The sequence below is a fragment of the Rutidosis leptorrhynchoides genome, chromosome 11, assembly GCF_046630445.1.
Source record: "Rutidosis leptorrhynchoides isolate AG116_Rl617_1_P2 chromosome 11, CSIRO_AGI_Rlap_v1, whole genome shotgun sequence".
NCBI lineage: Eukaryota > Viridiplantae > Streptophyta > Magnoliopsida > Asterales > Asteraceae > Rutidosis > Rutidosis leptorrhynchoides.
Genome location: NC_092343.1, coordinates 223,693,681 through 223,710,412, shown reverse-complemented (window position 1 = coordinate 223,710,412; position 16,732 = coordinate 223,693,681).

Here is a 16,732-nt window from a genome sequence, read left to right as displayed (position 1 = left end):
CACCAATAGCTCGTGCTCCTTACAGACTCGCACCCAGCGAGATGAAAGAACTGCAAAGCCAATTACAAGAACTTTTAGAGCGTGGTTTCATTCGACCAAGCACATCACCGTGGGGAGCTCCTGTTTTGTTTGTCAAGAAGAAAGATGGTACATTCAGGTTGTGTATCGACTACCGAGAGTTGAACAAACTTACCATCAAGAACCGCTACCCACTACCGAGAATCGACGACTTATTTGATCAACTACAAGGCTCGTCTGTTTATTCAAATATTGACTTACGTTCCGGGTATCATCAAATGCGGGTGAAAGAAGATGATATTCCAAAGACTGCTTTCAGAACACGTTACGGTCATTACGAGTTTATGGTCATGCCGTTTGGTTTAACTAATGCACCAGCTGTGTTCATGGACCTTATGAACCGAGTGTGTGGACCATACCTTGACAAGTTTGTCATTGTTTTCATTGATGACATACTTATTTACTCAAAGAACGACCAAGAACACGGTGAACATTTGAGAAAGATGTTAGAAGTATTGAGGAAGGAAGAATTGTACGCTAAGTTTTCAAAGTGTGCATTTTGGTTGGAAGAAGTTCAATTCCTCGGTCACATAGTGAACAAAGAAGGTATTAAGATGGATCCGGCAAAGATAGAAACTGTTGAAAAGTGGGAAACCCCGAAAACTCCGAAACACATACGCCATTTTTTAGGACTAGCTGGTTACTACAGAAGGTTCATCCAAGACTTTTCCAGAATAGCAAAACCCTTGACTGCATTAATGCATAAAGGGAAGAAATTTGAATGGAATGATGAACAAGAGAAAGCGTTTCAGTTATTGAAGAAAAAGCTAACTACGGCACCTATATTGTCATTGCCTAAAGGGAATGATGATTTTGTGATTTATTGTAACGCATCAAAGCAAGGTCTCGGTTTTGTATTAATGCAACGAACGAAGGTGATTGCTTATGCGTCTAGACAATTGAAGATTCACGAACAAAATTATACGACACATGATTTGGAATTAGGCGCGGTTGTTTTTGCATTAAAGACTTGGAGGCACTACTTATATGGGGTCAAAAGTATTATATATACCGACCACAAAAGTCTTCAACACATATTTAATCAGAAACAACTGAATATGAGGCAGCGTAGGTGGATTGAATTATTGAATGATTACGACTTTGAGATTCATTACCACCCTGGGAAGGCAAATGTGGTAGCCGATGCCTTGAGCAGGAATGACAGAGAACCCATTCGAGTAAAATCTATGAATATAATGATTCATAATAACCTTACTACTCAAATAAAGGAGGCGCAAAAAGGAGTTTTAAAAGAGGGAAATTTAAAGGATGAAATACCCAAAGGATCGGAGAAGCATCTTAATATTCGGGAAGACGGAACCCGGTATAGGGCTGAAAGGATTTGGGTACCAAAATTTGGAGATATGAGAGAAATGGTACTTAGAGAAGCTCATAAAACCAGATACTCAATACATCCTGGAACGGGGAAGATGTACAAGGATCTCAAGAAACATTTTTGGTGGCCGGGTATGAAAGCCGATGTTGCTAAATACGTATGAGAATGTTTGACGTGTTCTAAGTTCAAAGCTGAGCATCAGAAACCATCAGGTCTACTTCAACAACCCGAAATCCCGGAATGGAAATGGGAAAACATTACCATGGATTTCATCACTAAATTGCCAAGGACTGCAAGTGGTTTTGATACTATTTGGGTAATAGTTGATCGTCTCACCAAATCAGCACACTTCCTGCCAATAAGAGAAGATGACAAGATGGAGAAGTTAGCACGACTGTATTTGAAGGAAGTCGTCTCCAGACATGGAATACCAATCTCTATTATCTCTGATAGGGATGGCAGATTTATTTCAAGATTCTGGCAGACATTACAGCAAGCATTAGAAACTCGTCTAGACATGAGTGCTGCCTATCATCCACAAACTGATGGGCAGAGCGAAAGGACAATACAAACGCTTGAAGACATGATACGAGCATGTGTTATTGATTTCGGAAACAGTTGGGATCGACATCTACCGTTAGCAGAATTTTCCTACAACAACAGCTACCATTCAAGCATTGAGATGGCGCCGTTTGAAGCACTTTATGGTAGAAAGTGCAGGTCTCCGATTTGTTGGAGTGAAGTGGGGGATAGACAGATTACGGGTCCGAAGATTATACAAGAAACTACCGAGAACAACAACAACAACAACAACAACAACAACAATACCCAATCCTACCTATATGGGGTATTGTAACGACCCGCACTTTTTCGATCATTCTATACTTATAAGATTAATATTTACATAAATTAAACCTTGCCAACATGATAAGCAATCCAAATTGTCGAGATTTATATTTCCGAAAAGAGTTTTACACAACGTTTGACCGTCTAGTTTGACCGATGATATCACGAACTATACAATATATGATAATTGTACGTTTGTGTATATAAATGTATATATACATATTTAACATGATTAATAAATGTTTTAATATCTCATTTTATATTAATAACAACAAGTTATATGTGTATTTTGAAACTACTAACTTAAGTTTTCAAAACGATAACTATATGTAACGTTATTTGACATAAATACTTAAGACATATAATGTTTATACATATATTGTATAAGTAATGTATTTAATCACTTTTAAAGACTTAAATACATAAAACCATATAAGTGTATTCACAAAAGATAGCTATATTTGAATCCTCATTCCATTTTTCACAAAATTTCTATACGTATATTTAGAGTATTTGTACTCGTATCATACCTAGCTTCTATACGTATTTACTATTCGTATATACACATCAAATCACCACCTAATCAGCTCCTATACTTGCCCTCATCAAGAGGGAACTTCTTTTTGACATTTAACTTCAATAATTATACAAAAATACAAGCTTGAATTTTGTTTTGTCCCCCCCCCTTGGCCACGTTTTATATGCCATCCCCATAACCAATTTTTGATCACCATTCTCACTTCTAAATCACTCTCTAACTCTTTTACTTGAAAGCCCTAAGAACTCCATAACAATTCAGTAACTTACCAAGAAGATCTAGCCATAAAAACCTTACTTAAACACCATAAAGAAAACCATACAAAAACACTTCAAGAAAACCCTCCAAGAACACCAACTTACTACCAATCTTTCATCCACTTCTATCACCCTTTTGATTCTAGCTTCTTACTTTTCTTTTACAGCAAACTTATCCAAGGAACTTGAGGTAGTAACTATGTTCATAACCTTATTCGATTCATATATATATAGCTATTTTATTTTGTGGTACAAAAGTTTAACAACAAGAACATAGTTTGAATGTTTTCAAACTTGTTTGCAAACTAAATAGATCCTTCTAACTTAACTTTTAAAATACTTCAAGACCTGTAATATAACTTATGTATATGCTAATTTAACAAGGTAAAACTTGGTTTTTCAAAGTATAGGTATTTTTAGAAAAATGGTCATTAAATGATTTTGTTGTAACGAAAATGATTAACTTCATAAGTTTCACTAAAGTTTGACCTATGCCGTGTGATTTTGAATACAAACTAAGGTATTTACAGTTCATAGTCTTAAAGAGGGACTCGATCCAAGGAGATGGCAAGTTGAATCAACGAAAACGGACTTGTAACGAAGAAACTATGACCGAAACAAAATTGGTTATCCAAGGCTTAAATGACTTCGGGATTCATTGGAAAAATTTACATAAAATCACATACTTCTAAGATAACATGATATTTTATATATATGTACTCATAATTCAATTTCATATGGTTCAGGATCACCCGTAAGCAACACGAGAAGATTAATCATAAGATCCCATGATTGTACGCAACACGTCATTTGACAACACCGGTACCATGGGTCAAGATTAATCTCGACCAATACATTTATGATGGGGTTTTACGGGAGTTTTATTTATTTCGTTGGGGGTTGTATTTATTCATTGCGGGTATATTAAACATCTAAAAATGAACCATTAAAAATTGAATTGCTAACCTCGGACTGCTAACTTTCGGACTAAGGAAATATTCAAAGTATTAAAAGTATAACAAGTATATATATATAACGTTTGTTTAAAATGAAAACATATTGATATATTATATATGGATAGGTTCGTGATATCAACCGGAAGACCGAGTCAAATTATTTATATCATCAAGACAAAAGTGAGTATATAGTCCCACTTTTAAACTCTAAATATTTCGGGATGAGAATACATGTATTTTATGTTTTACGATATGGACACAAGTAACTGAAAAATATATTCTACGTTGAGTTGTACCACTGGCATACTTCCCTGTAGCTTGGTAACTAATATTTACAGCGGTATTGTAAACGCGAATCCTGTTGATAGATCTATCGGGCCTGACAACCCCAACCGGACTGGACGACCAGTATTCAACGGTTGCACAGTACTTCGTTTTGTGACTACACTTGGTACGGTGTAGTAAGATTTCATATTAAAGGGAATATGCGACGTGAAAATGTTAAGTATGGTTACCGAGTGCTCAACCACTTAGAATACTTTTATTAAACTGATTATATACGAAATCTTGTGGTCTATATATATATTGCAGCCGGCATTAAACCTATATCTCACCAACTTTATGTTGACCTTTTTAAAACATGTTTATTCTCAGGTGATTTCTAAAGCTTCCGCTGCATCATGTTGGATCTAACCAGGATCTTGCGTACGCATGTTTGTGTCAAAAATAAAACTGCATATCCAAGATGTTGTACTGTAAAATATGCTAGAAACCGTGTTGTTGTCATCATTTGTAAAGTTTGTAAGTCGAAGATTATCGCTAAACGTTAATCTTCTTTTTATTGTCTTAAGTTTGTAACAAAAATAATGGTTATGGTTTGTAATGTATAATATATGCAGTTTTCTTTCAAAAATGTCTCATGTAGAGGTCAATACCTCGCAATGAAATCATACGTTATTTAACGCGTTCTTATGGTTAAGGACGGGTTATGACATGTGGTATCAGAGCGGTGGTCTTAGCGAACCAGGTTTGCATTAGTGTGTCTAAACCGATAAGTCGTTAGGATACATTAGTAAGTCTGGACTTTGACCGGGTTTGATTTTAAAAAAAAAAAAAAAAAAAAAAAACATTGCTTATCACTGTTGGTTAAAAATTCATATGTAAATATTATGTAAGTACTAATGGGTTAGTTGTTGTGTGATAGATGTCAGGCTCGAAACTTATTATCACATTCAGCGACTCCGAATCAGAATCTTCAGATTGTGTTTCAGTCATTAACATATCCGATGACGAAAATGGCATTTTTGGGGAAGACTCACAATTTCCAGATGAACCAACTATAGAAATATCGGAAAGTGAACCCGAGGAGGAAAGTGAACCCGAAGAGGAAAGTGAACCCGAAGAAGAAAGTGAACCCGAGGAAGAAATACTAGAAATTACGAAAGAAAAATTCGATCAAGGAAAGAAACGAAAAGCGAATGAATTAGAAAATTCAAATCCCGAACTTAGTAAGAATGACGTAGCACCAATTCCACTCAACACTACCACCCCTATTCCCGCTATTCCTATTAGTGCAATCCCCGCATCTAGTTCTTCGGCTCCTCAGCCAAAACGTAGGCAGACAGCTAGGATAAGCGTTAGGCCATTCATTGGAACTAAACGCCCTAGAAAATAGACCGAACGATGCACTGCCGTATTAAGCCATGGAATCATATAATGTTTTGTATAATATTATTAGTGTGGTTTGCTTAAAGTTTGATGTAAGATAAGCATATGTAAAATAGCGAAGTATGAAATGCAATAATTTTCCATGGTTAAGTATTATTTAGATTGTAGTAATTGATTCTGTACTAAGCTATTAAGTATGAACATTAACGGGTAGGTACTACCCAAGATATAATTATAAAACGCTAATAAGAAGAAAAGGCTTTTATAATAATACCTGGTTCATATTATTAACAAGCTATAAATGTACTATAAATACATACTACATCTATAATAATCCATGTGAATAATTATTTTCTTTCATTAGGAAATGGCGCGATTGAACCGAATGACGGAACAAGAAGTCGAGAACTTCATCAATCAGCGAGTCAACGATAGAATGCTATGGGTCGAAGCTGCAAGAGCTACTGCAGTTAATCCAAATCCTCGTGTAGGATGCTCCTACAAGACGTTTCAAGCTTGCAAACCTTCATCATTCAGTGGAACGGAAGGACCTATCGGTTTAACCCGATGGATAGAAAAGATGGAGACGGTGTTCAAAATCAGCGGTTGTGATGAAAAAGACATGACTAAGTATGCATCGTGCACTTTACAAGATAGTGCACTCACATGGTGGAAGAATTATGTGAAGGCAGTAGGAGGAGATGTAGCTTATGATACTCCATGGGAAGAATTCAAAGCAATGATAATCACCGAGTATTGTCCAAGGAATGAGGTTATTAAGTTAGAAGATGAGTTACGAAGTTTGAAGGTGGTTGGTACTGAAATCACCAACTACAACCAGCGATTCATGGAATTAGTTTTACTATGTCCTGAATTGGTTCCAACCGAAGCACGGAAGATTGAAATGTACAAAGGTGGTTTGCCCAAAAAGGTCAAGGCAAACGTTACAGCATCGAAACCTAAGACAATTCATGAAGCTATAACCATGGCAAACGAGCTAATGGATCAGGTCATTTTGGACAAGAAAGCATTCAATACTGAGGTGAAGGTATTGGGGAACAAGAAAAAGTGGAATGGAGGTTATGATCGAGGTAACCAACAACAACCTTATAAGAAACAAGAAACCACGAAAGGTGCGGGTAGCGGTTCAGGCTTTGGTTACAAAGGACAAAGTCCTTTATGCAACCGTTGTCACAAACATCATTTTGGTTACTGTAGTGTGTTGTGCACTAAATGCAATAGACAGGGACATCTTGCTGAAGATTGTAAGGCTCTCGTTACAAATGCAAATGGTAACAAGACTCCTGCCACCAACGCAAATAGAACTGCTTTGGCTAACATTACTTGTTTTGGGTGTGGAAAACAAGGTCACTATAAGAGCCAGTGCCCGAATCAGAATGGCGGACCTGCACGTGGAAGAGCGTTTGTTATTAATGCTAGAGAGGCACGAGAAGACCCGGAACTTGTTACGGGTACGTTTACCATTAATAACTTATCAGCATCTATTTTATTTGATACTGGCGCCGATAGAAGTTACGTGTGTATAAATTTTTACACTAAATTGAATTGTTCATCATTACCTCTAGATGCTAAGTACTTGATTGAGTTAGCTAATGGTAAGCTAATTAAAGCCGATAAAATTTGTCGTGATTGTGAAATAAATTTAGCCGGAGAAACATTTAAAATCGACTTAATACCCGTAGAATTGGGAAGTTTTGATGTAATAGTCGGCATGGACTGGATGTCCAAAATAGGAGCGGAAGTTGTTTGTGCTAAGAAGGCAATTCGTATTCCTGGTAAGGATAAAATACCGGTGATGATTTATGGAGAGAAGGGTAATTCAAAGCTAAAACTCATTAGCTGTTTGAAAGCCAAGAAGTGTTTAGAAAAGGGATGTTACGCTATTTTAGCACATGTTAATAAAGTCGAAAAGGAAGAAAAGTGCATCAACGACGTGCCTGTGGCAAGAGATTTTCCCGAAGTTTTTCCGGAAGAATTGCCGGGATTACCTCCATTTAGATCGGTGGAATTTCAAATAGATTTAGTACCAGGAGCTGCACCAGTGGCCCGTGCTCCATATAGACTTGCACCGTCCGAGTTAAAAGAACTTCAAAGTCAGTTAAAAGAATTACTGGACCGTGGATTCATACGACCGAGTACTTCACCGTGGGGAGCTCCAATTTTGTTTGTTAAGAAGAAAGATGGATCTTTTAGGATGTGTATAGACTATCGTGAATTAAATAAGTTAACTATCAAGAATCGGTATCCACTACCGAGAATTGATGACTTATTTGATCAATTGCAAGGATCATGTGTTTATTCAAAAATCGACTTAAGATCGGGCTATCATCAACTACGCGTCAAAGAAGAGGATATTCCGAAAACTGCTTTTCGGACACGTTATGGTCATTACGAATTTTTGGTTATGCCGTTTGGATTGACGAATGCGCCAGCTGTATTCATGGACCTCATGAATCGAGTTTGTAGTCCGTATTTAGATAAGTTTGTTATCGTTTTCATTGATGATATTCTTATCTATTCCAAGAATGAGCAAGAGCATGAAGAGCATTTAAGGTTGATACTGGAGTTGTTGAGAAAAGAACAACTTTATGCTAAATTTTCTAAGTGTGCTTTCTGGTTGAAAGAAGTGCAATTTCTTGGTCACGTTGTTAATAGCGAAGGAATTCAGGTTGATCCAGCAAAAACTGAAGCTATTGAAAAATGGGAGACTCCTAAGACACCAACGCAGATACGTCAATTTTTGGGTTTAGCCGGTTATTATAGAAGGTTTATTCAAGATTTTTCCCGAATAGCTAAGCCGCTGACAACATTAACGCAAAAAGGGAAGAAATACGAATGGACCTCGGAGCAGGAGAACGCATTTCAAATACTGAAGAAGAAGTTAACTACGGCGCCTATTTTATCGTTACCAGAAGGGAACGATGATTTTGAAATATATTGTGACGCTTCGCGACAAGGTTTTGGTTGTGTTCTTATGCAACGGAAGAAAGTGATTGCATTTGCATCCCGACAATTGAAGATTCACGAGCGAAATTATACGACGCATGATCTAGAATTGGGAGCAGTCGTGTTTGCATTGAAGATGTGGAGACACTACTTGTATGGGGTTAAATTCACTGTGTTTACTGATCATAAAAGCCTTCAACATATTTTTGATCAGAAACAATTGAACATGAGGCAACGTAGGTGGGTCGAGTTAATAAACGACTATGATTGTGAAATTCGTTATCATCCCGGGAAAGCGAATGTGGTGGCTGACGCACTAAGCAGAAAGGAACGAGAACCAATTCGAGTACGAGCGATGAACATAAAAATTCGCATGAATCTCAACTCACAAATCAAAGAAGTTCAACGAGAAGCACTTACTAAAGAAAATATAGGAAATGAAATAATGAAGAAGTATGAGAAGCAACTCGTTATGCGGGAAGATGGAATTCGATATTTTGCAAATCGTATTTGGGTACCGAAGTTGGGTGGATTAAGGAAGTTGATATTGAACGAGGCACATAAGACAAGATACTCGATACATCCTGGAGTTGGAAAGATGTATCAAGATCTTAAGACACGTTATTGGTGGCCTAACTTAAAGACCGATGTTGCAACATATGTTGGGGAGTGTTTGACTTGTTCCAAAGTTAAAGCAGAACACCAGAAGCCGTCAGGGTTACTTCAACAACCAGAAATTCCAGAATGGAAATGGGACGGTATTACCATGGATTTCATCACGAAGTTACCAAAGACTGCCTGGGGATACGACACCATTTGGGTAATTGTTGATCGTCTTACCAAATCTGCACATTTCTTACCTATAAAGGAAACGGATAGAATGGAGAAACTATTACGATTGTATATAAAGGAAGTTGTTTCAAGGCATGGAATACCTATTTCCATTATATCCGATCGTGATAGTAGATTTACCTCAAAATTCTGGCAATCACTACAGGAGGCATTAGGAACTCGGTTGGATATGAGTACCGCATATCATCCACAAACCGATGGACAGAGTGAGAGAACGATTCAGACTCTCGAAGACATGCTCAGGGCATGTGTGATCGATTTTGGAAACGGATGGGATAAATATCTACCGTTAGCAGAATTCTCGTATAATAATAGTTATCATGCGAGCATTGGAGCTGCGCCATTCGAAGCATTGTACGGAAGGAAGTGTAGATCTCCTATCTGTTGGAATGAAGTAGGAGATCGACAATTAACTGGTCCCGAGATCATACATGAAACTACTGAAAAGATAGTACAAATCAAAGAGAGATTAAAAACAGCCCGCAGTCGCCAAAAGAGCTACGCCGATATCCGAAGGAAACCATTAGAGTTTCAGGTCGGGGACATGGTTATGCTAAAGGTGTCACCTTGGAAAGGTGTAATACGTTTTGGCAAAAGGGGTAAACTGAACCCAAGGTACGTAGGCCCGTTCAAGATCATCGAACGCATTGGACCGGTAGCTTATCGACTCGAGTTACCGCAACAACTCGCCGGAGTACATAATACCTTTCACGTCTCAAACCTTAAGAAGTGTCTTGCAAAGGAAGACCTCACCATTCCTCTTGAGGAAATCCATGTCGATGAGAAACTACAATTCGTCGAAGAACCAATCGAAATCATGGACCGTGAAGTTAAACAGCTCAAACAGAGCAATATACCGATTGTTAAGGTTCGTTGGAATGCTAGAAGAGGTCCCGAGTTTACGTGGGAACGAGAGGATCAAATGAAACAAAAGTATCCACACTTGTTTCTCGATAACGCAAAATAGGTACAATTTTAAAATTTCGGGACGAAATTTATTTAACGGGGAGGTAATGTAACGACCCGCACTTTTTCGATCATTCTATACTTATAAGATTAATATTTACATAAATTAAACCTTGCCAACATGATAAGCAATCCAAATTGTCGAGATTTATATTTCCGAAAAGAGTTTTACACAACGTTTGACCGTCTAGTTTGACCGATGATATCACGAACTATACAATATATGATAATTGTACGTTTGTGTATATAAATGTATATATACATATTTAACATGATTAATAAATGTTTTAATATCTCATTTTATATTAATAACAACAAGTTATATGTGTATTTTGAAACTACTAACTTAAGTTTTCAAAACGATAACTATATGTAACGTTATTTGACATAAATACTTAAGACATATAATGTTTATACATATATTGTATAAGTAATGTATTTAATCACTTTTAAAGACTTAAATACATAAAACCATATAAGTGTATTCACAAAAGATAGCTATATTTGAATCCTCATTCCATTTTTCACAAAATTTCTATACGTATATTTAGAGTATTTGTACTCGTATCATACCTAGCTTCTATACGTATTTACTATTCGTATATACACATCAAATCACCACCTAATCAGCTCCTATACTTGCCCTCATCAAGAGGGAACTTCTTTTTGACATTTAACTTCAATAATTATACAAAAATACAAGCTTGAATTTTGTTTTGTCCCCCCCCCTTGGCCACGTTTTATATGCCATCCCCATAACCAATTTTTGATCACCATTCTCACTTCTAAATCACTCTCTAACTCTTTTACTTGAAAGCCCTAAGAACTCCATAACAATTCAGTAACTTACCAAGAAGATCTAGCCATAAAAACCTTACTTAAACACCATAAAGAAAACCATACAAAAACACTTCAAGAAAACCCTCCAAGAACACCAACTTACTACCAATCTTTCATCCACTTCTATCACCCTTTTGATTCTAGCTTCTTACTTTTCTTTTACAGCAAACTTATCCAAGGAACTTGAGGTAGTAACTATGTTCATAACCTTATTCGATTCATATATATATAGCTATTTTATTTTGTGGTACAAAAGTTTAACAACAAGAACATAGTTTGAATGTTTTCAAACTTGTTTGCAAACTAAATAGATCCTTCTAACTTAACTTTTAAAATACTTCAAGACCTGTAATATAACTTATGTATATGCTAATTTAACAAGGTAAAACTTGGTTTTTCAAAGTATAGGTATTTTTAGAAAAATGGTCATTAAATGATTTTGTTGTAACGAAAATGATTAACTTCATAAGTTTCACTAAAGTTTGACCTATGCCGTGTGATTTTGAATACAAACTAAGGTATTTACAGTTCATAGTCTTAAAGAGGGACTCGATCCAAGGAGATGGCAAGTTGAATCAACGAAAACGGACTTGTAACGAAGAAACTATGACCGAAACAAAATTGGTTATCCAAGGCTTAAATGACTTCGGGATTCATTGGAAAAATTTACATAAAATCACATACTTCTAAGATAACATGATATTTTATATATATGTACTCATAATTCAATTTCATATGGTTCAGGATCACCCGTAAGCAACACGAGAAGATTAATCATAAGATCCCATGATTGTACGCAACACGTCATTTGACAACACCGGTACCATGGGTCAAGATTAATCTCGACCAATACATTTATGATGGGGTTTTACGGGAGTTTTATTTATTTCGTTGGGGGTTGTATTTATTCATTGCGGGTATATTAAACATCTAAAAATGAACCATTAAAAATTGAATTGCTAACCTCGGACTGCTAACTTTCGGACTAAGGAAATATTCAAAGTATTAAAAGTATAACAAGTATATATATATAACGTTTGTTTAAAATGAAAACATATTGATATATTATATATGGATAGGTTCGTGATATCAACCGGAAGACCGAGTCAAATTATTTATATCATCAAGACAAAAGTGAGTATATAGTCCCACTTTTAAACTCTAAATATTTCGGGATGAGAATACATGTATTTTATGTTTTACGATATGGACACAAGTAACTGAAAAATATATTCTACGTTGAGTTGTACCACTGGCATACTTCCCTGTAGCTTGGTAACTAATATTTACAGCGGTATTGTAAACGCGAATCCTGTTGATAGATCTATCGGGCCTGACAACCCCAACCGGACTGGACGACCAGTATTCAACGGTTGCACAGTACTTCGTTTTGTGACTACACTTGGTACGGTGTAGTAAGATTTCATATTAAAGGGAATATGCGACGTGAAAATGTTAAGTATGGTTACCGAGTGCTCAACCACTTAGAATACTTTTATTAAACTGATTATATACGAAATCTTGTGGTCTATATATATATTGCAGCCGGCATTAAACCTATATCTCACCAACTTTATGTTGACCTTTTTAAAACATGTTTATTCTCAGGTGATTTCTAAAGCTTCCGCTGCATCATGTTGGATCTAACCAGGATCTTGCGTACGCATGTTTGTGTCAAAAATAAAACTGCATATCCAAGATGTTGTACTGTAAAATATGCTAGAAACCGTGTTGTTGTCATCATTTGTAAAGTTTGTAAGTCGAAGATTATCGCTAAACGTTAATCTTCTTTTTATTGTCTTAAGTTTGTAACAAAAATAATGGTTATGGTTTGTAATGTATAATATATGCAGTTTTCTTTCAAAAATGTCTCATGTAGAGGTCAATACCTCGCAATGAAATCATACGTTATTTAACGCGTTCTTATGGTTAAGGACGGGTTATGACAGGTATGGGGGAGGTTGATCGTAGACAATCCTTCCTCTATCCTAGAATACAGAGAAATCATTTCTCCACCCCGAGTGAAACACTCCAAAGAGTATAGAAAGTCCTTTCTCTCTCTATTTGACGGATAAAGAGATTGCTTCCAGGGACCTCCGGCCAGAAAGTAGGAAGGAAAGAAAGAAAAAAGAGTACAACATAAAAAGTAGATAAAAAAATAAAAATAAAAAAATAAAAAAAAAAAAAAAAAACTATACAAACGAGACGCCATGAAAATGGTGAGATCAAATTTTCATGGATTTTAAATCATGCCTGGAGTTTAATTTAGGCTCTAAGTGGCGGTAAAGTCGCCAATAAATCGACGATTGCCGTTGACTCACTTAGTAGAGCCATTAGAAGTCGACAAAAGAGCTACGCTGACATTAAAAGAAAAGATATAGAATTTGAAATTGGAGAGATGGTCATGCTTAAAGTTGCACCTTGGAAAGGCGTTGTTCGATTTGGTAAACGAGGGAAATTAAATCCAAGGTATATTGGACCATTCAAGATTATTGATCGTGTCGGACCAGTAGCTTACCGACTTGAGTTACCTCAACAACTCGCGACTGTACATAACACTTTCCAAGTCTCGAATTTGAAGAAATGTTTTGCTAAAGAAGATCTCACTATTCTATTAGATGAAATCCAAATCAACGAAAAACTTCAATTCATCAAAGAACCCGTCGAAATAATGGATCGTGAGGTTAAAAGACTTAAGCAAAACAAGATACCAATTGTTAAGGTTCGATAGAATGCTTGTAGAGGACCCGAGTTCACCTGGGAGCATGAATATCAGATGAAGAAGAAATACCCGCATCTATTTCCAGAAGATTCGTCAACACCTTCAACAGCTTAAAATTTCGGGACGAAATTTATTTAACGGGTAGGTACTGTAGTGACCCGAACTTTTCCATGTTTATATATATTAATTGAGATTGATATTTACATGATTAAATATTTCCAACATGTTAAGCAATTAAACTTATTAAGACTTGATTAATTGAAACATGTTTCATATAGACAATTGACCACCCAAGTTGACCGGTGATTCACGAACGTTAAAACTTGTAAAAACTATATGATGACATATATATGGATATATATATAGTTAACATGATACTATGATAAGTAAACATATCATTAAGTATATTAACAATGAACTACATATGTAAAAACAAGACTACTAACTTAATGATTTTTAAACGAGACATATATGTAACGATTATCGTTGTAAAGACATTTAATGTATATATATATCATATTAAGAGATATTCATACATGATAATATCATGATAATATAATAATTTAAAATCTCATTTGATATTATAAACATTGGGTTAACAACATTTAACAAGATCGTTAACCTAAAGGTTTCAAAACAACACTTACATGTAACGACTAACGATGACTTAACGACTCAGTTAAAATGTATATACATGTAGTGTTTTAATATGTATTTATACAATTTTGAAAGACTTCAATACACTTATCAAAATACTTCTACTTAACAAAAATGCTTACAATTACATCCTCGTTCAGTTTCATCAACAATTCTACTCGTATGCACCCGTATTCTTACTCGTACAATACACAACTTTTAGATGTATGTACTATTGGTATATACACTCCAATGATCAGCTCTTAGCAGCCCATGTGAGTCACCTAACACATGTGGGACCAATCATTTGGCAACTAGCATGAAATATCTCATAAAATTACAAAAATATGGGTAATCATTCATGACTTATTTACATGAAAACAAAATTACATATCCTTTATATCTAATCCATACACCAACGACCAAAAACACCTACAAACACTTTCATTTTTCAATTTTCTTCATCTAATTGATCTCTCTCAAGTTCTATCTTTAAGTTCTAAGTGTTCTTCATAAATTCTACAAGTTCTAGTTACATAAAATCAAGAATACTTTCAAGTTAGCTAGCTCACTTCCAATCTTGTAAGGTGATCATCCAACCTCAAGAAATCTTTGTTTCTTACAGTAGGTTATCATTCTAATACAAGGTAATAATCATATTCAAACTTTGGTTCAATTTCTATAACTATAACAATCTTATTTCAAGTGATGATCTTACTTGAACTTGTTTCGTGTCATGATTCTGCTTCAAGAACTTCGAGCCATCCAAGGATCCGTTGAAGCTAGATCCATTTTTCTCTTTTCCATTAGGTTTATCCAAGGAACTTAAGGTAGTAATGATGTTCATAACATCATTCGATTCATACATATAAAGCTATCTTATTCGAAGGTTTAAACTTGTAATCACTAGAACATAGTTTAGTTAATTCTAAACTTGTTCGCAAACAAAAGTTAATCCTTCTAACTTGACTTTTAAAATCAACTAAACACATGTTCTATATCTATATGATATGCTAACTTAATGATTTAAAATCTGGAAACACGAAAAACACCGTAAAATCGGATTTACGCCGTAGTAGTAACACCGCGGGCTGTTTTGGGTTAGTTAATTAAAAACTATGATAAACTTTGATTTAAAAGTTGTTATTCTGAGAAAATGATTTTTATTATGAACATGAAACTATATCCAAAAATTATGGTTAAACTCAAAGTGGAAGTATGTTTTCTAAAATGGTCATCTAGACGTCGTTCTTTCGACTGAAATGACTACCTTTACAAAAACGACTTGTAACATATTTTTTCGACTATAAACCTATACTTTTTCTGTTTATATTCATAAAATAGAGTTCAATATGAAACCATAGCAATTTGATTCACTCAAAACGGATTTAAAATGAAGAAGTTATGGGTAAAACAAGATTGGATAATTTTTCTCATTTTAGCTACGTGAAAATTGGTAACAAATCTATTCCAACCATAACTTAATCAACTTGTATTGTATATTATGTAATCTTGAGATACCATAGACACGTATACAATGTTTCGACCTATCATGTCGACACATCTATATATATTTCGGAACAACCATAGACACTCTATATGTGAATGTTGGAGTTAGCTATATAGGGTTGAGGTTGATTCCAAAATATATATAGTTTGAGTTGTGATCAATACTGAGATATGTATACACTGGGTCGTGGATTGATTCAAGATAATATTTATCGATTTATTTCTGTACATCTAACTGTGGACAACTAGTTGTAGGTTACTAACGAGGACAGCTGACTTAATAAACTTAAAACATCAAAATATATTAAAAGTGTTGTAAATATATTTTGAACATACTTTGATATATATGTATATATTGTTATAGGTTCGTGAATCAACCAGTGGCCAAGTCTTACTTCCCGACGAAGTAAAAATCTGTTAAAGTGAGTTATAGTCCCACTTTTAAAATCTAATATTTTTGGGATGAGAATACATGCAGGTTTTATAAATGATTTACAAAATAGACACAAGTACGTGAAACTACATTCTATTGGGCCTAACAAACCCCATCCAAAGTACCGG